Source organism: Bubalus bubalis, chromosome 5 (assembly GCF_019923935.1).
Source record: "Bubalus bubalis isolate 160015118507 breed Murrah chromosome 5, NDDB_SH_1, whole genome shotgun sequence".
In the NCBI taxonomy this organism is placed as follows: Eukaryota; Metazoa; Chordata; class Mammalia; order Artiodactyla; family Bovidae; genus Bubalus; species Bubalus bubalis.
This window is the reverse complement of record NC_059161.1, coordinates 21737894-21761551: the sequence shown is the minus strand read 5'-3', so window position 1 is coordinate 21761551 and position 23658 is coordinate 21737894. Positions and strand designations below refer to the sequence as shown.

The 23658-nt window shown below is 42.7% G+C and overlaps 1 long non-coding RNA gene across 1 annotated transcript in view; it reads right to left on the bottom strand.

Annotated features, from left to right (window-relative positions):
- LOC123333654 overlaps nucleotides 1–20974 on the bottom strand; it is a 45263-nt gene extending 24289 nt beyond the window's left edge. Inside the window, exons 1-2 of the long non-coding RNA XR_006551089.2 lie at nucleotides 20722–20974; nucleotides 8139–8211 (exon numbers count right to left, since the gene is read on the bottom strand). This is a non-coding gene — a long non-coding RNA (uncharacterized LOC123333654). The remainder of the gene's footprint in view (nucleotides 1–8138; nucleotides 8212–20721) is intronic.
- Nucleotides 20975–23658: the final 2684 nt, after the last annotated feature.

Genomic DNA, 23658 nt, shown 5'->3' with positions numbered 1-23658 from the left:
TTTTTGTACAGTTCTTCTGTGTATTCTTGCCACCTCTTCTTAATCTCTTCTGCTTCTGTTAGGTTCATGATTCAAGGCAAATTGGAAGTAGTCAAACAGGAGATGGCAAGAGTGAACATCGACATTCTAGGAATCAGCGAACTAAAATGGACTGGAATGGGTGAATTTAAATCAGATGACCATTATATCTACTACTGTGGGCAGGAATCCCTTAGAAGAAATGGAGTAGCCATCATAGTTAACAAAAGAGTCTGAAATGCAGTACTTGGATACAATCTCAAAAATGACAGAATGATCTCTGTTCGTTTCCAAGGCAAACCATTCAATATCACAGTGATCCAAGTCTATGCCCCAACCAGTAATGCTAAAGAAGCTGAAGTTGAACAATTCTATGAAGACCTACAAGACCTTTTAGAACTAACACCCAAAAAAGATGTCCTTTTCATTATAGGGGACTGGAATGCAAAAGTAGGAAGTCAAGAAACACCTGGGGTAACAGGCAAATTTGGCCTTGGACTACAGAATGAAGCAGGGCAAAGGCTAACAGAGTTTTGCCAAGAGAACGCACTGGTCATGGCAAACACCCTCCTCCAACAACACAAGAGAAGACTCTATACATGGACATCACCAGATGGTCAACACTGAAATCAGATTGATTATGTTCTTTGCAGCCAAAGATGGAGAAGCCCTATACAGTCAGCAAAAACAAGACCGGGAGCTGACTGTGGCTCAGATCATGAACTCCTTATTGCCAAATTCAGACTTCAATTGAAGAAAGTAGGGAAAACCAAAAGACCATTCAGGTATGACCTAAATCAAATTCCTTATGATTATACAGTAGAAGTGAGAAATAGATTTAAGGGACTAGATCTAATAAATAGAGTGCCTGATGAACTATGGACGGATGTTCGTGACATTGTACAGGAGACAGGGATCAAGACCATCCCCATGGAAAAGAAATGCAAAAAAGCAAAATGGCTGTCTGAAGAGGCCTTACAAATAGCTGTGAAAAGAAGAGAAGTGAAAAGCAAAGGAGAAAAGGAAAGATATAAGCATCTGAATGCAGAGTTCCAAAGAATAGCAAGAAGAGATAAGAAAGCCCTCCTCAGCGATCAGTGCAAAGAAATAGAGGAAAACAACAGAATGGGAAAGACTAGAGATATCTTCAAGAAAATTAGAGATACCAAGGGAACATTTCATGCAAAGATGGGCTCGATAAAGATGTGTGTATGTGTATATAAAATTGTGTAATAAGGGATGGGTTTCTCTGGTGGCCTAGGGCTTCCCTGGTAGCTTAGAGGGTAAAGAATCTTCCTGCACTCCAGGAAACCCCGGTTAATTTCCTGGGTTAGGAAGTTCCCCTGGAGAAGGGATAGAAAACCCACTGCAATATTCTTGGGCTTCTCTGGTGGCTCAGATGGTAAAGAATTTGCCTGCAATGCAGGAGACCAGGTTCGATCCACAGGTCAGGCAGATTCCCTGGAGAAGGGAATGGCAATCCACTCCAATATTCTTGCTGGAGAATCCCTGAGCAGAGGAGCCTGACAGGCTACAGTCTATGGGGTTGCAGAGTCGGACACAAATGAGCGACTAACACTTTCATTTTCCCTGGTGGCTCAGACAGTAAAGAATCTGCCTGCAATGCAGGAGACCCGAGTTCTATCCCTGGGTCAGGAAGATCCCCTGGAGAAGGGAATGGCTACTCACTCCAGTATTCTCTCCTGGAGAATTCCATGGACAGAGGAGCCTGGCAGGCTACAGTCTATGGAGCCACAAAGAGTCAGACACAACTAAGCGAATAACACCTTAAGCGATGAGTGGCTCCTGGCCTCATCTCACACAGAGGACAAGATATTTCAAAAAGACTCCTCAGAAAGCCTAATATGTGCTTCTTGTGCGCACACCTGACTCCCACCTCAAAGGTGAGGTGTGGGCTTACTGCTTGTCTGACAGCAAGTGAGGGAATCCATTACCTTGGGGCCAAGTCCGGACTCAATTCCAGACTTGAGCTGCCTATGCCCTGTGGGGAACCAAGCTTTGTGGGGAACCAAGCTTAGAGTCCCCTAGTGTTGAGGGAGGGAAGAGAACATCTCCAAAGAACCAAAAAAAATGCCCCAAGAGCAAGAGTCAGGCTTAAATATCTGCATCTTGGGGTGCCATTAAGAGAGAGGTTTCCTGCATTCTTATCTCCTCTCCTTTCCATGGCTGGAGTGGCCATGTGATTTATTTTACATACAGAGAGGCTTCTGCCAAGGAGAAGGTGCAAGCGTTCACTCTGTTTCAACTTGGCTGGGTTATAGGGCTCAGTTGTTTAGTCAAACACTAGCCTGGATCCTGCCATGCAGGTATTTTGTGGTTAATGTTTACAATCAGTTGAGTAAAGGAGAGTACCCCCAATTACTAGGGGGCTCATTCAGCTATTAAATCCTTAAGAGTAAAAACCAAGGTTTCCCAGAAAAGAAGGAATTCTGCCTCAAGACTATACCCTAGAAACCCTGCCTGTGTTTCCAGCCTACTGGCCTGCTCTACAAACTTTAGACTTGCCAGCCCCCATAATTGCATGAGACAATTATAATTTATAATATACATAATATCCTATTGGCTCTATTTCCCTGGAGAACCCTGATACAAGGGAATATTAATAACTAGGTCCCAGGAGACTAGCCTAATTTCTTAGGATGTATGATCTCCCTAGTCAGAACCCAGAGTTAGTAGAATGTGGAAGGAGGATTAGAAGTGACCAGAGAGGAGAGAAGAGAGAGAAGTTGACAGCATTTCTTTTCCTTGACTGTGGTTTTCTGCCTGGAATAAGCTTGAACTGGGAGAAAGGGGAAAGTGTTATTTTTAAACGAAATTAGTTTTTGCTACATCATAGGACTAGATACCCAGTACTCTTGCCTGGAAAATCCCACAGACGGAGGAGCCTGGTAGGCTGCAGTCCATGGGGTTGCGAAGAGTTGGAAACGACTGAGCGACCTCACTTTCACTTTTCACTGTCATGCATTGGAGAAGGAAATGGCAACCCACTCCAGTGTTCTTGCCTGGAGAATCCCAGGGACGGGGGAGCCTGGTGGGCTGCCGTCTATGGAGTCTCACAGAGTCAGACATGACTAAAACGACTTAGCAGCAGCAGCAGGACTAGATACATTCGTTATCATCCTAATAGGATGTTGTGTGACTTGAAGTGATGGGAGAACTATTTGTGTTGCTCTAGTTTGGACAGAAGAGTGACAGGGCTTTCCTGTATTTCTTTGGGGACAGAGGAAAAAATAATCCCATAGAAAGGACTTGGAAAGGCAGTAAGAATGGAAAACTGCCTTTCTAAGGGGTTTCTTAAAAACTAATAGAATTGCTGTATGATCCAGCAATCCTGGGTATGTATCTGGAGAAAACTCTGATTTGAAAAGATGCATGAGCCCCAGTGTTCATAGCAGCATATTTATAATAACCCAGACATGTAAGCAGGTTAAGTGCCCATTGATGGACAAATGGATTAAAAAGATGTGGTACAAACATACAGTGGACTATTACTTAGCCATAAAAAGAGTCAAATAATGCCATCTGCAGCAACATGGGTGAACCTGAATGTGATAATACTAAGTAAAGACAGTCAGATAAAGAGAAATATCCTAAGATATCTCTTATATGTGGGATCTAAAAGAATGATACAAATGCACTTATTTACAAAAACAGAAACAATTTACAAAAACAAAAACGTATTTACAAAAACACAGACATAGAAAACAAACTTATGGTTACCAAAGGAAGGGGGGAGGAGATAAATTGGAATTAGCAAATACAAACTATTACATGTGAAACGGAGAATCAGTAAGGTGCTACTGTAGAGCACAGGAAACTATATTCAATATCCTATAATAGATCATAGTGTAAAAGAATCTGAAAAAGAATATATGTGTATATATATGCACATATATATGTATAACTGAATCATTTTGCTGTATACCAGAAACTAACACAACCTTGTAAATCAACTATACTTCAACTAAAAAAAAAAAGAAAAGAAAGTAGTGGGAGACAAAGAAAGTGATTATTACCTGACTTCACTCCACGGTTATATGGGTTTATATATCTTTCTCCTTTATCAGAGGCCTGCATGAATTACACACAGCTAGCTGCCCCTGTAGTAGAAACCCAGCCCAGAGGCAGGTGCCTCTGTTCTGTGACCTCAGGGGCACCCTGATGACTTCTGTAAAGTGGAATGCACTCAGTAATAGCTCAGCATCTCAGTACACCACACCTACTTCTACTTCTGTCTACATCTCAATTAACATTAGCCCACCAGAGCATATGGTAACCATAACAGCTACTTGCTGCTAACTCATGTCAGTCGTGTCCGACTCTGTGCGACCCCATAGACGGCAGCCCACCAGGCTCCCGTCCCTGGGATTCTCCAGGCAACAATACTGGAGTGGATTGCCATTTTCTTCTCCAGTGCGTGAAAGTGAAGTCGTTCAGTCGAGTCCGACTCTTCGCGACCCCATAGACTGTAGCCTACCAGGCTCCTCCATCCATGGGATTTCCCAGGCAAGAGTACTGGAGTGGGGTGCCATTGCCTTCTCCTAACAGCTACTTAACATACTCAGTCAATACTCTATACATTTAGTACATATTTACTGAGCATCTACCCTGTCCCTAGTACCCTGATATTGTTGTATAGAAATACAAATATAGAACCTCTGACTTCAAGAAACTTACAATCACATAAAATTCATTTCTGTATTCTTGCCAGGATAATTCATGGGCAGAGGAGCCTGGCAGGCTGCAGTCCATGGGGTCACAAAGAGTCACACAACTGAGCATGCATATGTGTGTGTGTGTGTGTGTATACATATATATTTTTTTTGTATTTAACTTTAATCTTCTTATGTATCTATACTTCATCAACATATTTTAAATTCTGAGCACTCTGATTTTGATGTACCTGTTTTTCCAAACTTACCCCTGTGAGTTTTGTGCTTAGTCACTCCGTCATGTCTGACTCTTTGCAACCCCATGGACTGTAGCCTGTCAGGCGCCTCTGTCCATGGGGATTCTCCAGGCAAGAATACTGGAGTGAGTTCCCACGCCCTCCTCCAGGAGATTTTCCTAACCCAGGGATCAAACCCAGGTCTCCGCATTGCAGGCAGATTCTTTACTAAGTGAACCACCAGTTTTGTACCTGACTGTAAAAATCAGAACAAAGATTAGTTTAGTGGTTTGTATAAGAGACCTAACATAAAAGACCATAACACTTTACTGGAAATCTAGAATGTAGGCAAAGCCCTTTTATTGTGTACAGAGATACATACATCCATATATAATTATTCTTCTTAGATTTTTCAAGTTGCATTTATATGATCTACTCTTTTTTAATGCTGAAAGAGGGCTAAGGACTAAAATAAATTGTTCTTCCTAAGATATGAGAGTCACACTAAAATTATCCTTTTGAAAAGCAGAGGGCCAGATGGCCAATCAATATGATTCTTTGAAAACACTTAATTCTACAAGAGCTATCTCTTGAAAGAGCTTCAGATTGTCTTTCAGAAAGTGAGAGTTAAGATGAAGCCTAGTGGTTCACAATCTGAAGCACAAGATCCATGCCCCAATGAAGGGAAACAGAGCAGAGGCCAAAGTTTATTCTGAGGCAGAAGGTTCAGTGAATAATGAAAGCACCAGAAGCAGAAGGTCATAAGGACTGATACAAGATCAGAATGCAACCTTGTGTGGCTAAGCCAGGTAGAAGGGGCATTGCCTCAGTGTGATGAAGGTTCTTAGCCCTTGTTGACTATGAAACAATGAGCTACAGATACACTCAGCTCCCATGCCACCTACTCTGAACCATTTCTGCTAAACTGTAGTTTAGTTCTTCTTTTAGTCAAAGCCGGTTTTTCACTTAAGCCACACTACAACCAGCACATATTTCCAGAACTAAATCAGAGACCATCTGAAGAAAAGAAATGGGAGTGGGAGTGCTATTGTATTTTCTTCAAAGAAAACCCAACATATGTCTTTGCTCCTTCACTGGCAGTAGATTATTGTCCATAAAGACAAGCAAATTTCCTTGGATGAATCTTTGTTCCCTGGAAAGTCCCCTACACCTGCTCCACAGAAATCAAATCACCCTTAACCAGCTCAATGCCGTCAGCAGCTTCCCTCCCCCATCTTCTCCATCACCATATCTCACGAGAGTTGTCCAGCCTTGATAACACCTAATTTCCCTCAGAATTCAGCTAATTCACCTTTTTCCCCCCCTCAAGAATACACATGGTTTCTGCTTTGCAGAGTATCCTTGGCACATCACTGGCCCATGCCTGTTTTGCACCACCAGAATCTCCTGAACTTTATCAGAGATGATACAGATGTAATTAAACTCGAATTCTAGTCTCTCCTTGTGACAACTCAGCGGACAATTAATGATGATAAAAGAGCCTGCCAGCTGCTGCCTGACATACCAATGTGAGCTTCCAACTCCGATGAAGATGGAGGGTGAAGGGCAGGTCCCTCTGGCTCCATTTCAATCTGTCTTTTATCTCACAGTAGCTAAAAAGTAACACTCACTTTGGGGAAATTTAGATTCTTTCTTCTCTCTTCTTAAAAGCACCAAATAGACAATCAGGGGTAATGCAATGTCTATGAAATAAATAAGAATGCTTCCAGGAAGAGTAATTTAAGCTTTATCACCAGGGACAGTAGATTCAAGCCTAAAGCCAGAGAGGCAGTCTGTGCTGTTAATCATTGACCGTTTAGAAGAGGATGTGCCCACCACCTCTTTGCTTTGGGAACATACCAGTCGGTAGTGAGGGACCTTCATAAGGGGGACGCTTCAGGGATTTTTTCCACAATAATGTTTTTCCACTCAAAACTAACTTTGATCACATTTGTCCTTCCCTCTTCACAATTTCAGGTTCAGGCATGACTACAGCCTGGGCCAATAAGACGCTTGGAGGGAGACCAAGGCTTGAGGGAGACATGGGCTGTGCAGAGAGATGACTGCAGAGAAAATAATCAAAATAAGCATGATGAGAGGGAATAAGAGAAGCCTGTTCAATGCTTGCACTTCAAAACACGTGTGCTGAGGCTCTGTGGCAGCAGAACTGCACTTCCGGTTTCCTGTGTTGCTTTCTGTTTAACAGTTTGCGCATTAGGGGGACTTGAGAATCCATTTAGACAATTCCCAAAAGAAAAAATGCAAATGACTCATAAACATATGAAATAAATGTTCTACATCACTTGCAATCAGAGAAATGCAAATATAAAACAAGATAGCATTTTCACCTATCAAATTAACAGAGATTAAAAGGAATTTGAATACTCAACAGGGGTGGCAAGATGGCCCATCTCTCACTGCTGGAGTGTTAATTGGTACAACCTTTCTCCTGGGAGATTTTGCAATATGTAGCAAATTATAAATAATATGCATACTCCTGGGCCCAATAATTCCCCTTCTAGGATCTAATCTAAGGAAATAAGCAGCAATCCAAGAAAAGATGGATATAAGTATTTCACCAGAATGTTATTTACAGCAAGAAAAAGTACAAAAATAAAATACAACTTTGTTCTAAATTATATGATATAAATATAAAAAATAGATTACAACACTCCTTCACCAATTAATACTATACAGGATTATTTCTATATTTTAAAGACTATTGCTATAATATGAAGTAAAAAAGCAGTATTGTGTATATAATGTGATCTCAATTTTTTTAACGTGAATATATGAGAGAAAAAAAATAAAATACCTCAAAATATTAACAGGAACTATTTCTATGTAGGTGATTTCAGTGAATATTTCTTTTTTGTGTTGTTCTGTATTTCCAAAATTCTCTACAATGAACATATGGTAATCAGAAAATATAAGCAGTATTTTTAAATATGTAAATGAAGGATTACAAGTGTATTAGTCAGAACGAGCTTTATAACAAACAGGCTCCAAATCTCAATCACTTAAAACAATTAAGCTTACAAATCATGTAGGCATTCATCCCCACATTGCCTTCCTCAAGAACAAAACCCAATAGAGCCTCCGTCATCTGAAGCATCACTGGGCACCATGACGACAGAAAGGAAATAAAGCAAATTACACACTGGCTCTTACTGACTCTCATCCAGAGGTGATGCGCATCATTTCCACTTACATTTCATTGGCTGAAGTCAGTCACATGACCAGTCTTTTATAATGCACATCAGGAGATTCAATCCAACATGTGCCTAGAGAGAAGAAAACCAAAAATATTTTTAAACAGAACAAATATTTACTATCCCCCCCAAAAATGTTCATTTTTTTCTGAAGAATTACTTAGGTGTTGATCTGAAGGTCTTTCTTCTGCGCTTCATTAGTAGTCAAGATATGACATTATTCATCATTTGCACAACCCTAAATGACTTGGTCCTCCTCAATCCAGTTTTTGGAGCCTAAGCTATTCAGGAGATGCCACCATTGCAGGCAAGAGATTATTTAAAAGGCTGTGGACATGCCACCACTACCATAAAGAAGCATCCTTTCTTTCCAGGGTCCATGAAGTAGGCAGAGGAATGCCAGCATTTCTCAGCCAGCATTCTGAACATAGAACAATCAAAATAAGCAATACTGGAATGTCTCCCACTTTTTATCAGTGTTGGAAAACAGGGCCCAGGCATACATCCAAGGTTCTTAACCAAAGCCCTAGGAACGTTTTTCTAGTCAGTATAATCTGCTTTCTTCTTAAATCTGTAGTATGTATACAAAAGATTAAAACATACCAATTCCAAAAATATAACTTTTAATGTTAAAGAAAATACCATAATTCCCAGCACATTCAAATGGATCAATTACATTCACTCTATTAAGTATCATTTTTAAGCATTTTTGGATTAGTAAAACCAGTATGACTTTATGAATGAAAAAAAAGAAGGCAGCATTGTTTGAGCAGTCAATTGATTCCCATTTTTTTCCTTGTAAAATAAAATATAAGTGGAACCTTGTTAAAAATAAAAGTTAGTTACATGAAATGCTGGTTTATAGCTTGCATTGATAGACCTCTCCAAGGGATATAGGTAATTATAGAAAATCCTATGTAAGCCAGAACCCTCAGGGTTATCATAGAATCTTTTTCATCACATACTATTCCTAATTGCTCTTCAAATTTTATAGATTTTAAACTTCCTAAATATTCATTTCATCTGAATCTTTCTCTCCATTCCCAAAGGCTCTTTTCAGGGCTTCATCATCTTTCACCTAGGCTACTGCAATCACCTCTTCACTTGTCTTCTTCCTTCAGACTCCCCTCCCCAAACTACCTTCCACACTGCCACAAAACTATACCACCCTGTTACTTCCTCTCTTAAAATCCCTCAGTGACCTCCCACCATCTACAAGATAAAGTCCAAACTCCTTAGTAGATCATAGAAAGTTCCTCCCCTTATGGCCCTAAGAAGCCTAATGTGGCCTTTTCAAAAATGTGTTCAATGAAACAGCAATCCCACAGTCACACAGAGGGAAAGCAGGCTCCATGGTCAAATAAATTGGGAAAAGACAAGGTCGACCTTTCCCTTTCCTTCTGGGATTGTCAGAGTTGAGAACTCAAGTGTGACTCTAAATGAATCTCATGACTCAGGTACTTGGCTCTCTTTTCTTGACCAATGGTCATACCCTGGGTGACCTCACACAGTCTTTCTAGCTTTAAACACTATGTACTGTGCTGACAACTTCTCCATTTGCATCTCCAGCCCACACCTCTCCTCTGAACACCAGACTGAGTGCTCACAATTTCCACAGAGACATCGAAGAGACATCTGAACTTTCATCTTCCCTCAACCTCCTCCCTCAGGCCTCCCCAGCTCAGCTCATGGCAACTTCACTCTTCAAGTTACTCAGGCCAAAAATCTTAGTACCCTTCATGATTCTTCTACTTCTCCCATACCCCATATTTAGTCCATTATCAAATTCTATCAGCTCTTCATTCAAACTGTATCCAGAATTTGACCATTTATCATAACCCCAATCCACCACCCTGATCCAGGCCACCATCATCTCTCACCTAAATTACTCAAAGGGCCTCCTAACTGGTGTCCTTGCTTCTGTCTTTCCCTGATGATGTGTATTCTCAACCCAACACTCAGGCTGACTGCTTCGCTAACTTTAACAGGTTATAGCACCCCTTCCTCAAAACCCTGCCATTGCTTCCCCCTTACTTAGAATGGAAGTCAGAGTCCCTGCGACAGCCCAAACCCTAATGACTGCTCCTCCATGACCACTCTACCCACATCTCCCACCTCCTCCTTTTCCTCCCTAAGTTGCTGGTATCAATGGGTCCCTGCTGCTGCTGCTGCTGCTGCTGCTGAGTTGCTTCTGTCGTGTCCAACTCTGTGTGACCCCATAGATGGCAGCCCACCAGGCTCCCCCGCCCCCATCACTGGGATTCTCCAGGCAAGAACACTGGAGTGGGTTGCCATTTCCTTCTCCAATGCATGAAAGTGAAAAATGAAAGTGAAGTCGCTCAGTCGTGTCCGATTCTTCGTGACCCCATGGACTGCAGCCTACCAGGCTCCTCCGTCCATGAGATTTTCCAGGCAAGAGTAGTGGAGTGGGGTGCCATCGCCTTCTCCGACGGATGGGTCCCTAGTGCCCACTTTTCATATCAGCAGGCTGGGCCATCACATACACACATATAGGCTCGCATAGCACTGCTATGTGTGGCACATCAGCCTGTCACGTCTGTTAATGGACACGGTCTTGCTGGATGGTTTGCCAGTGTGTTGCTCCTGACCATGCTGCCACCTACTATGCTGCAGCTGATGTCATCCAGCATGGTCCTAGAAATGGTCAGAGTATGACAGGAGAGGGAGATGCCAGTAAGTTTCTGGCTGCAGCCCTTCCTGACACCACTGACCATGTTCTAATTACAGAACCTTCTCACAATCATACATATCACACTATGAAACACTCACCATTGAGTCAGGCACTGAGCCAACCACTGGTCCAGTACTAAGTCCTAAGCCTCTTTGGCCGTGCCACTACATACATAGCACTTAAAAATTCCTTGGATTTGTAGAACTTCACAGAGTCAGCTTCCGATTCTACTTATTCTTGTATAAGTTTGTCTTCTTTACAAAGTCATAAGCTTCTGAAATCAGGAACCATGTATTAGATGTCTGTGTATTTATCAGGTACCTTGACTGATGTCTGGTACACAGGGAATGTTCAAGAAACATCTGCTGAATTGAAAGTAATTGTGCAAGAGTGATCAACCAGAAGTGGTGCCCTTTGAGAACCACCTTCCCTAAAATGGTTCAGTGACATAAGTAAGCCACACACCCGAGCTGAACTGAGATTCCAAAATGGAGCACTGAATCCAAAGGAAACTAGGGTTCTCAGCCGTCCACTAGAGGGCAGCACATTTACTATATCAAGACATAACCTGATGTCCAAACACTGGTCTGTGATGGCAGAAAATGTGCCCCAGCCCAATAGAAGGAAAACTGTGAAGAAAGCATTTATAGCGCCACACAATTTTTCTTTACTCCTCATCTGAGTCCTGAGACCTGTGATTTGGCTCCAATTTTTTATTTGTGGTTGTTTGTTTCAGATAATAAAACTGTTCCTTTAAAATAATGGTGACTATATTGAACCTAAAAATAAATATCAAAAGACCCAAGTCCCTGAGTGGGAGCAATTATTGCAAAAGGACCAGCCAAGCTCAAAATAGCTGTGAACGGATTCAGGCCCAGGCAAGAGGAGCCAGCCTCCTGGCTGATCTGGAATCAATGTAACAAACTGAAATAGATAAAATATTTAAATACTGAAAACAAGCATACAGACATCAACAGTAAATATAGTATGCTATGAACATTGCTCTTATTTGATCATTATTGACCACTGTCTCTTTGCAGTATTGTTAAGAGACTTCACAAAATGGATAGAAAATGAGCATTCGACATGTGGGAGGGAAAAAGCAGAAGGAAGAGCTACTTAGAATTTCCAAGAGAAATAACACTAGGGTCCAATTTTGCTGTTAGATATAATAAGTCCCAGTAAGTAAGCAAATGAGAAGTAAGCCAAGCTGATATGGCTTGATTTCAATTCTGTATTTGTTTGTTCTCTGATGCATTCAGAGAAAAAAAGTGGCAAAATCATTCAGTGAATTCCAAGCCATTTTTACCACAAGTCTGCAGCAATTTCAGTACTGCCTTCCTCCACAAGATCTGCCTAGAGAATCACAAACACAACCTATATTTATCTTTCAATAAACCTCTGTGTAAAGACAAGTCTCTTAGAAAGTATGGCATCCAGGTACATACGTTTCCCCTTGAGTGTTTCAATATTTTTGTTGTACAAGTGATGCATTCCAACCAGTAATCATTTGATCAATTATTTTTAAGTGTGTAATAGATTCTCATCATTCATGTATTCAATAAGCATTTATTGAGCATCTATTGTATACCAGAAACTCTACTAAATGATACAAGTAAAAGCAGTAGTTTCTGTTCTCAAAAAGCTGAGAGTCTGACAGAAGAGTTATATGGAGATATGCAAGGGAAATTAAACAAAGTTAAGTCCTATGATTCATTAACACAAAGGATTGGCACTGAACCCAGCCTAGTGGGCAAGGGCTGTGACCAAAAACACTTTCTGGAGATAATGAAAATAGAGAGTAAAGGTGATATTCCCTCAGCCAGGTGGATACACTAGGACTGGTGGGAAAATTAAAAGACTTGTTGCCAACTGCTTATCAATAGCAAAAATTGAAGCTAATATTTGTCAAGCGCTTACTCTATGCCAGGCATTGAATGAGTACCTTGAATATTAGATCTTATTGAGGAGATAGTGTTAATACATATGAAGCAATAGGATATCAACATAGGGTTGTAGTAAGAAGAATAAAGGTCACCAAAGATGTCCACGTTCTTATCCCTGGAACTTTTGTGTGTTAAACTGTCACAAAATGGTCACATGGCAAAATGGACCTATTTACGTTTACTGATCCCAAAATAGGGCTCTGGATCTTCTGGTGGCCCAACATAATCACTTAGGCTCTTAAAAAGGGAAGAGAGGCAGAAGAGAAGGTCAGAAGATCTGATATAAGGAGTCCAGCAGCCATGGCTGGCTTGAAGATGGAGGAAGGGAGCCATAAGCCTAGCAATGTGGGCAACCTCTGGAAGTTGAGAACAACTCCCCAGCCACCAGCCAAAAAGGAAATGGTGACGTCAGTCCTATAACCAGAGGTACTTCAATCCTGCCAACAGTTTGAATGAGCCTAGAAGCAGATCATCTCCCAGAGCCTGCCAATACACCTTCATTTCAGTCAGACAGTCTGAGAAACCAGCCAAGTCCACTAGACTTCTGACCTAAAGATCAATGAGATAACAAATTTGTATTGTTTTAAGCCACTAACTCTGTGGCAATTTGTTATGACAGCAATATAATACTGATAGAAGGGCATTATCTAAGTAAGAAAGTAAAACAAATAGGAAGACTATTACTACTGCACCTACTAAATGCCAAGAGCCACTCAACTATCATTCCCTTTAGCCCTCATATGCATGTAAAGTTGATATTATTCTTCCCATTCCACAGATAACAAAATGGAAACACAGATTTTTCAATAACTTAAGTCACAGCTAATAAGCAGTGAAATTTGAGCCCATGTGTCAGATACCAATGCTCCTGTTCTTTCCACTCTGCCATGCTGCTGCCAGGTAATTACACTTTACATGTGTATATGCTGGGTCAGGACTTCCCTGGTGGCTCAGACGGTAAAGCGTCTGTCTACAATGTGGGAGACCCGGGTTCAATTCTTGGGTCGGGAAGATCCCCTGGAGAAGGAAATGGCAATCCACTCCAGTACTATATTGCCTGGAAAATCCCATGGACAGAGGAGCTTGTTAGGCTACAGTCCATGGGGTTGCAAAGAGTCAGACATGACTGAGCGACTTCACTAATCACTATGCTGGGTCATGAGGGCTTCCCAGGTGGTGATAGTAGAAAAGAACCCACCTGCCAATGCAGGAGACATAAGAGATGCAGGTTTGATCCCTGGGTCAGAAGATCTCCTGGAAGAGGGCATGGCAACCCACTCTAGTACTCTTGCCTGGAGAATCCCATGGACAGAGAAGCCTGGAGGACTGAGGTCCATAGGGTCACAAAGAGTCAGACACAACTGAAGCAATTTAGCATGTGTGTGCATACACACACACACACACACACATGCTGGGTCATAATGCTTTCTGTGCATTATCTTAATTGAACTCTAACAGTCTGTGAAGCGGGCAGGACAGAAATTATTTTACCCTTTTTACCCAAATGAGGACACCCAATCTCAAAATAAAGTATGAATTATATGTATCCCGGGGTAAGAACACAGGCCTTCCAACATCAGCAACCTGCCCTGACTCCACCACCTCAGGGATGCCTAGTCCATAAATTACTCCCCTCCACATGAATTCAGTCCAGTCAAGTGTGCCTGGAACATACAGCTTGTTCCTACAAAGCAGCAGGAGAGGACCACTGTTAGAAGAAAAAATGCGGATGGGGTTCTGGGAGGGAAATCAATACTTTAAGTGAAATTGAAACCTGTAGCTACACTGCAAGAGCTGTAGAAAGGTTCTCTGCTCCACTTAGGATGATAATTATCAGTAATCACTGTAATGAGACTTTGGTGCAAAGAGTCACATCTTCAGTGTCCTCTGCAGCTGTGCCAGGGACCAGCGAGGATGCTCTAAGTGTCTAATTTTTACTCAATTATCTATTATGAGTTCCCAGAGTTCCTAGAGTCATTTCATGCCCTGCGCGTTACCAAAATCTCATTTTGGAGAAGGCTCCAAAGAAATCTGCTTTATCTGTAGCGGATTCCATTTACCCATAGGTCTTTCTGTAAAGCCTCTGTGGTCCAGGCAGGGTGCTAGGTACCAGTAACACTGGTTCTTTACCCTCATGGGGCGTATACTCTATCAGGAAGAGAAACACTAAGCAAGTTAGCAAATGAGTAGAACTATATTTGAAAGATATAGCACAGGTAACCAATAGAACCCGAGATGGATGGGGGGGTGCTTATTTTAAAGACCCAAAGGGGCGAGGTTCTGCTCACAGGGATGAAAAGCCTGGAGCAATAGGGCTTCTGCAGGCCTGACTCAGAGAGCTGCCTTACAGGGTAATCTCTGTGAGCCTCACCCTGTGAGGGGCAAGATCTAAAACAATAGTGAGATCCGTAATATTAGAGCCTGGTGCTACAGGGAGGTGGGGGATAAAAAGTCTAAGTGATTCACTCCTGATAAAATATACGTGATCTGCTTCTCATCCCTTACTGTATGAAGCTGGTCTGTTTACATAACCTCTCTGGGCCTCAGTTTCTTCGCAGGGTTATGTCAATGCACATAAATCACTGGATAGTGTTCAACACGCAGGATATTCTCAGGAGACACAAATCACGCCTGGTACATAGTTATCTCATGATAAATATTAGGGTGTGTCTACTCTGAAAAGTGAAGAGAACTAATCTCCACTCACTAGGTCCACTGTAAACATATATATATATATATATGTTTCCACTGGTCATAGCAAACATCCTCTTCAACCACACAAGAGAAGACTCTACACATGGACATCACCAGATGGTCAACACCGAAATCAGACTGATTATATTATTTGCAGCCAAAGGTGGAGAAGCTCTATACAGTCAGCAAAAACAAGACTGGGAGCTGATTGTGGCTCAGACCATGAACTCCTTATTGCCAAATTCAGACTGAAATTGGAGGAAGTAGGGAAAACCACTAGACCATTCAGGTATGACCTAAATCAAATCCCTTACAATTAAATAGTGGAAATGAGAAATAGATTTAAGGGACTAGATCTGATAGAGTGCCTGATGAACTATGGATGGAGGTTCGTGACACTGTACAGGAGGCAGGGATCAAGACCATTCCCATGGAAAAGAAATGCAAAAAAGCAAAATGGCTGTCTGGGGAGGCCTTACAAATAGGTCTGAAAAGAAGAGAAGCAAAAGGCAAATAAGAAAAGGAAAGATATACCCATTTGAATGCAGAGTTCCAAAGAAGAGCAAAGAGAAATAAGAAACCCTTCCTCAGTGATCAGTGCAAAGAAATAGAGGAAAACAATAGAATGGGAAAGATGAGTGATCTCTTCAAGAAACTTAGAGATACCAAGGAAACATTTCATGCAAAGATGGGCTCAATAAAGGACAGAAATGGTATGGACCTAACAGAAGCAGAAGATATTAAGAAGAAGGGGCAACAATACACTGAAGAACTGTACAAAAAAGATCTTCATGACCCAGATAATCACAATGGTGTGATCACTCACCTAGAGCCAGACATCCTGGAATGTGAAGTCAAGTGGGCCTTAGGAAGCATCACTATGAACAAAGCTAGTGGAGGTGATGGAATTCCAGTTGAGCTCTTTCAAATCCTGAAAGATGATGCTGTGAAAGTGCTGCACTCAATATGCCAGCAAATTTGGAAAACTCAGCAGTGGCCACAGGACTGGAAAAGGTCAGTTTTCCTTCCAATCCCAAAGAAAGGCAATGCCAAAGAATGCTCAAACTACCACACAATTGCACTCATCTCACACGCTAGTAAAATAATGCTCAAAATTCTCCAAGCCAGGCTTCAACAATACATGAACTGTGAACTTCCAGATGTTCAAGCTGGTTTTAGAAAAGGCAGAGGAACCAGAGATCAAATTGTCAACATCTGCTGGATCATTGAAAAAGTAAGAGAGTTCCAAAAAAACATTATTTCTGCTTTATTGACTATGCCAAAGCCTTTGACTCTGTGGATCACAACAAAGTGTGAATAATTCTGAAAGAGATGGGAATACCAGACCACCTGACCTGCCTTTTGAGAAATCTGTATGCAGGTCAGGAAGCAACAGTTAGAACTGGACATGGAACACTGGACTGGTTCCAAATAGGAAAAGGAGTACGTCAAGGCTGTATATGGTCACTCTGCTTATTTAACTTATAAGCAGAGTACATCATAAGAAATGCTGGACTGGATGAATTACAAGGTGGAATCAAGATTGCTGGGAGAAATATCAATAACCTCAGATATGCAGAGAACACCACACTTATGGCAGAAAGTGAAGAACTAAAGAGCCTCCTGATGAAAGTGAAAGAGGAGAGTGAAAAAGTTGGCTTAAAGCTCAACAATCAGAAAACTAAGATCATGGCATCCAGTCCCATCCCTTCATGGCAAATAGATGGGGAAACAGTGGCAACAGTGGTAGACTTTATTTTGGGGGGCTCCAAAATCACTGGAGATGGTGATTGCAGCCATGAAATTAAAAGATGCTTACTCCTTGGAAGAAAAGTTATGACCACCCTAGAGAGCATATTAAAAAGCAGAGACATTACTTTACCAACAAAGGTCCGTCTAGTCAAGGCTGTGGTTTTCCCTGTAGTCATGTATGGATGTGAGAATTGGACTGTAAAGAAAGCTGAGCACCAAAGTATTGATACTTTTGAACTGTGGTGTTGGAGAAGACTCTAGAGAGTCCCTTGGACTGCAAGGAGATCCAACCAGTCCATCCTAAAGGAAATTGATCTTGATTATTCACTGGAAGGACTGATGTTGAAGCTGAAACTCCAATACTTTGGCCACCTGATACAAAGAACTGACTCATTTGAAAAGACCCTGACGCTGGGAAAGATTGAAGGCAGAAGAAAGGGACTCCAAGGATGAGATGGTTGCATGGCATCACTGACTCAATGGCCATGAGTTTGAGTAAACTCCGCGAGTTGGTGATGGACAGGGAGGCCTGGCATGCTGCAGTCTATGGGGTTGCAAAGAGTCAGATACAACTGAGCGACTGAACTGAACTGATATATATACATACACACACACACACACACACACACACACACACTTCTTATTACCATTACTGCCCCCATAAAATGACCTGCTTACCTCTATGGGTGAAATTGAGCCCCTCAGAAGCAGTATGTTGAAGTCCCAACCACGCCCACTCACATCTCAGAATTTGACTTTATTTGGAAATAGAGTCACTGCAGATGTAATTAGTTAATAGGAGGTCATACCAGAGCAGAGTGGGTCCCAAATCCAACATGACTGATGTCCTTATACAAAGGGCAAATTTGGACACAGTCACAACCATGCATAGAGGGAAGACAATGTGAAGATACTGGGAGAAGATGATATCAATGAGTCTAGGAAAGGGGCCTAGAACAGACGCTTGCTCACAGCCTCAGAAGGAATCCACCCTGCCAGCACCTTGACCTCAGAGTTTCAGCCTCCAGAACCATGGAGGGCAAGTTTGTATTGTTAAGCCACCCAGTTTGTGGTACTCTGCCGCCCTGGCAAACTAACACATATTCCTTAAGGGTAAGATGTGTGTAGTGTTTAACTCTTAGTGCCCAGCATCCAGCAGAGGGCCTGGTGCATACTAGATGCTCAATAAACATGTATTAAGTGAGGGAATAAAGGAATAAATATCTAGTATGGTGGTTCACGGGCTTCCTTGGTGGCCCAGATGGTAAGGAATCCACCTGCAATGCAGGAGACGTGGGTTGGATCCCTGATTTTGAAGGATTTTCTGGAGGAGGAAATGTCTACCCACTCTAGTATTCTTGCCTGAAAAATCCCATGGACAGAGGAGCCTGGCAGGCTATAGTCCATGGGGTCATAAAGAGTTGGAAATGACTGAGCAACTAACACACACACTCACACACACACACATGGTGCTCATATTGCCAGCAAGAAATGCCAGAGACCAGTTTAAGGCCTATAACCAGATAGCTGCTGTGGTGAAGATGTGGCCGACAGTCGGGGATCAATCAAATATGGGATTGGCTGCCTCTAACCAAGACACAAGCAAGTGCTTGACACTATGGTGAAGAGGAAGTCCCTGGAGGCGCCAGTTGTCAGGGGACACAGCTGTTTCCAAAAAGCCTGTGGGGCTGTGTGCCTGGACCTGAGGTCTGTGCCTGGGAGCAGGCCCCCTCCTCACACCGGGCTAGGAACAGGCCTCTGTCCCTCATGAGGGAAGCCGGCAAGAACACGCAGCACCAGCATCCATGCAAAAGCCCATGGAGCCCACAGGGTGTGCAGACAGAGTCTCAGACAAGGGCAGTTCTAGAAGCCTGACGTACAGTCTCAGAGATGTGGGCTCACACCTGGGAAATGCCATGAGAATTCAAGGGCGGCTCAATTCTGAGTCCACTCACCTGGGAAAGGACAAAGATGAGGACTCCCTCTCCCAGGAGGCAGGGAAGATAAGGGCTAGGCTGGTGGGGGGCCAAGACCCAAGTAGAGAGGAGGATGAGAAGGAGCTGCAAGTCAGGGTGGGTGGAGCAACAGGAGTTAAGATGATCATTCTCTAGAGCAAAGAAGATGGGAGAGAAAAGGATTTTCATAATTGAACTATTCTAATTGACTGCTGACTCCACACTGTTCAGATCCGCCAGGTAATCACTCAATCCTCCATCACGTTTCATCTGTGGAGCTGGAGCAGTTCCTTGGAGGGGGAAAGGCAGGCTTACGAACTGATAGGAGAAATCACTCCTTGCAGGCCTTTGGTTCCTCTTGTTAAAAATGGTGCCAGGAAAATCATAATTAAAATAGGAATGTGGTGAATAACAAGCACCCCTTTCCTTGAATGTGAAATAGATTTTAACAACTACCTTATCTAGAGAACCCAACACATTTGACCTTCCAATAAGGGTAAGCAGAGTTTTCTATCAGCGTGAAATAGAAACTATAAATCAAATGTTTCATATCTAAAGTCCAAGCTGGCTCTAGTGAGTAAAATTCCACTCTCCAACAGTCTTATTTTTTTTTCTTTTTACTATCTGGCTATCACACTTCCTTGACTTTGGAACTATATGGATACTGTTTCTTCATCTTAAATCTGTGAAACTACCTTCAAGAGCAATAGTATTGACTACTTGTGATATACTATCCAAGATAAAGAAGCTGGTCAGTAATAAATGCACCTTTGTGGGAAATTCTATCAAGCGGGAACAGTTGAGATGGAATCTTTGGGAGGGAGGAGGAAGGGAGAGAGGAAGGGGATATGGTGTGGTGAAAGTGGGTTGCAGAGAGATTCTAGAGAAGGCAGCAGAGAGCAATGTGAGTGCAAATGCATTTTGGAGAAGGGTTGACATTGATAATCTAATTCTCCTGATTCAAGAACAATAAAAATTTTCCTTCCTGGAACCTACATTTTCCCTGATATCCCCAAACTCCACAGGGGACCTAACAACATCCTTTGCTGAAGGAAAGCTTAGATCCTGAAGGAGCCACGCTGCCTCTAGAAGCCAGTTATCTTTTCTAGGATGCTTCTGCTAAGCAGGGAGCACTCAGAGCTATATGGCTGAGAGTCTGGTCCTACTGAAAGTACAAGCGGATCGTCCCTCGGCCGTTCAGTTCAGGGCAAGATGTATATGCTCCCGTGGTCGCAGACACACCCTCCAAACTCTCCAGAGGCCCCCAGAACTCTCCACTGACTCTTTGATCATCTTAATGGGCTTGTTAGAGAGCGACAGTGAGAGTCCCAGAGTGCCGTGGAGCCGGGTCTCCAGAGAATGCTGCCGCCCTCGCAGGAGGTGTGGAGCCTTCCGCTGACCCAGCTCAGCACCTCCAAGGAGACCACCTCTGGGGTGGCCCATCCCCTCCCACACACCCTCCCCTTGGTACCTAGTCTCAGGTTATAGGAAATCTCAAAATTACAGCACTGAAGCCCCTGGGAGTTCAGTGCCTTTTCATTACCACAGCTTCCCTCCTCTCTGCAGCCAAGCTTCCAGCTTCCTCTCTGCCCCAGGTGGGGATGTCTTCACTCCAAGCTTAGAGAGATCTCTGGAAAATAACCCTGGTAACCTGAAGGGTGATGGACACTTCCACACTCCTTCAGGATAGACTTGTGGTTTTATGCCTCTGGTCAACCACACACCAAGGTTTCTGGCAGGTAGCTCCTGCATTTCCCATCTACAGACGCCTTAGCCCCACGCTTCTCACCCCTGAATTCTATGAAAATCACCTGGGGAGGATTTGAAAAGATAATTGCCAACATCCAGGCTCCTCCCCCAGGGAGTCTGATTTGATTGTTCTGGGTTGAGGCCCAACCCAGCAGCCACATGTTTCAAAAGCTCCCCAGGTGATTCTAAGGAGCAGCCAGGATGGGTTACCAGATTGGCCTCCAGGCCCTCCAAGGATGGACAATGGAGCCGAGAGAATGCCCGAGAGAGGTGGTTTCACTTATCGCTTGATTTTCTGAATAACTTCTCAGAGCGTAAACATAAATCTGGAATCTGAAGGTCATAGAGGTCATCCCTAATGTATGAACTAGAATATAAACCATCTATTTGTTCAGATTGGACAAATATTTGTTGAAGGCCTACTATGCCTTGCTGCTAAGTCACTTCAGTTGTGTCCAACTCTGTGCGACCCCATAGACGGCAGCCCACCAGGCTCTGCCATCCCTGGGATTCTCCAGGCAAGAACACTGGAATGGGTTGCCATTTCCTTCTCCAATGCATGAAAGTGAAAAGTAAAAGTGAAGTCGCTCAGTCATGCCTGACTCTTAGCGACCCCGTGGACTGCAGCCTACCAGGCTCCTCTGTCCATGGTATTTTCCAGGCAAGAGGTACTATGCCTTGCAGGGAACTAAAACAGAAGCACATGCATCAAACAGTTTCTCCATATACTTGGTTCTCCCTTCTGCCCTTCATACTTGGAAACCTAATCTCCTGTTTTGAATTCATTCTCCCTCTCTCTTTCAACTTTTAGATATAACATATATATAGGCTTATTTACTTATAAATCTCAGTTCATGCTTCTTAATGACTAGCAAACCTCCAACATATCCCTCAGGTTCATGTAATTGGAATAGGAGGAAACACCCACATCGAGAATGAACAAACCTCACGGATTCTTCTTTCAAGACTCTTCATCTCCTGATCAAATTTCTGTTATAATAGCCTAAGATTCTAATGGTAAATATTCAAGAAGCCCAAATAAAAGACCTTTTCTACTCTCTCTGCTCTATCCTTTCTAGTGTTATGTTTTTACCAAGCTGTCAGGAAAAGCAAAACCATGAAACTCCCCAGATTCTTACGTATGCCTGAAACCTTGAGGGCAAGGGAGGAAAATCCGGCTGCAGTTAAGACTCTCATACCAGAGCCTAGAAGACCAAAGATCTAGGACCACAAGCGAGAGTGGCCCTCGTGCATCACATCCTCGTGACTACTCGGCCTCTGCGCTTCTGCTCTCCACCGTCATCCCCGATTTCAATTCTGTCTATACTCGCCTTCCCCACTAGACTGTAGCTGAGCCAAAAGCTTCGACTTGTGCATCCCTGTCTTCCCATCCCCCAGTGGCTGTATATAATAATAGCTCACATGTACTGAGCACTTACTATGTGCCAGGCACTGTCCTAGATGCTTCCCATATACTACCTCATTTAATCTCCAACCTTCAATGGCACCCCACTCCGGTACTCTTGCCTGGAAAATCCCATGGACGGAGGAGCCTGGTGGGCTGCAGTCCATGGGGTCACTGAGAATCAGACACGACTGAGCGACTTCACTTTCCCTTTTCACTTTCATGCATTGGAGAAGGAAATGGCAACCCACTCCAGTGTTCTTGCCTGGAGAATCCCAGGGACGGGGGAGCCTGGTGGGCTGCCGCCTATGGGGCCGCACAGAGTCGGACACGACTGCAGCACCCTTTATTTATGTTTATGTGATTAATACTTTTACTATCCCATTATATAGAGGAAAAAGTGGAATTCAGACTTTAAGCAGCTTGCTCACAGGTACACAGGACCTAGGAGGCAGAGGCTGGGTCACACCCAGGTCATCTAGCTGCAGATTCTCCTCTCTTAGCCACTACTATACCATGCGGAAGTTGGACAAATCAACACAGTTGTTTCCAAGGTCTTTATTTAGAAGAGGCAGCTATAGTACTTAATAGATAGGCAACCTTGAGAAAATTACTGAGTCTAAATCTCAATTTCCTCCTAGAAAATGAGAGTAAAAGTAACACAAAGCTCATGGGGTTAGCTCGATGATGAAATTAGATATCATATATAAGGTGCTGAGCACAGTGTCAGGTACTTAGTAAATATTTTAAAAGCTAGATGCTGCTGCTTGCTGTTTGGTACCTTGGTCTCTGTCAGTAGAAACATCTCGCATTACTCCCCAATCTGAGTAGTATCATCTCTCTCTATAAGCATCGTGGGCAGTAGCCACTGATTTTTTTATAACTTTATTTAGATATTATTCACATCCATTCACCCATTTAAAGTGTACAATTCAGTGGGTTTTAGTATATTCACACAGCTGTACAACTATCATCACAATCAATTTTAAAGTCAATTTAGAATTTAGAAGCAATTGAGAGGCAAACAGAATCAATTCCGGGGGATTTTTTTTTCATCACCCAAAACTGAAACTCTGGAACCATTATAAGTCACTCTCCATTGCCCCCAAGCTCTCTCCCTACAGCCACTGGCAATCACTAATCTATTTTCTCTACATTCGGGACATGTTGTATAAACAGAGTCATGCAATGTATATGTCTTCATGACTGACTTCTTTTACTTAACAAAAGGTTTTTAAGATTCATCCAGGCTCAGCCTATAGCAAAACTTCATTTCTTCTTATGGTCAAATAATATTTCATTATACAAATGGACCACATTTTATTT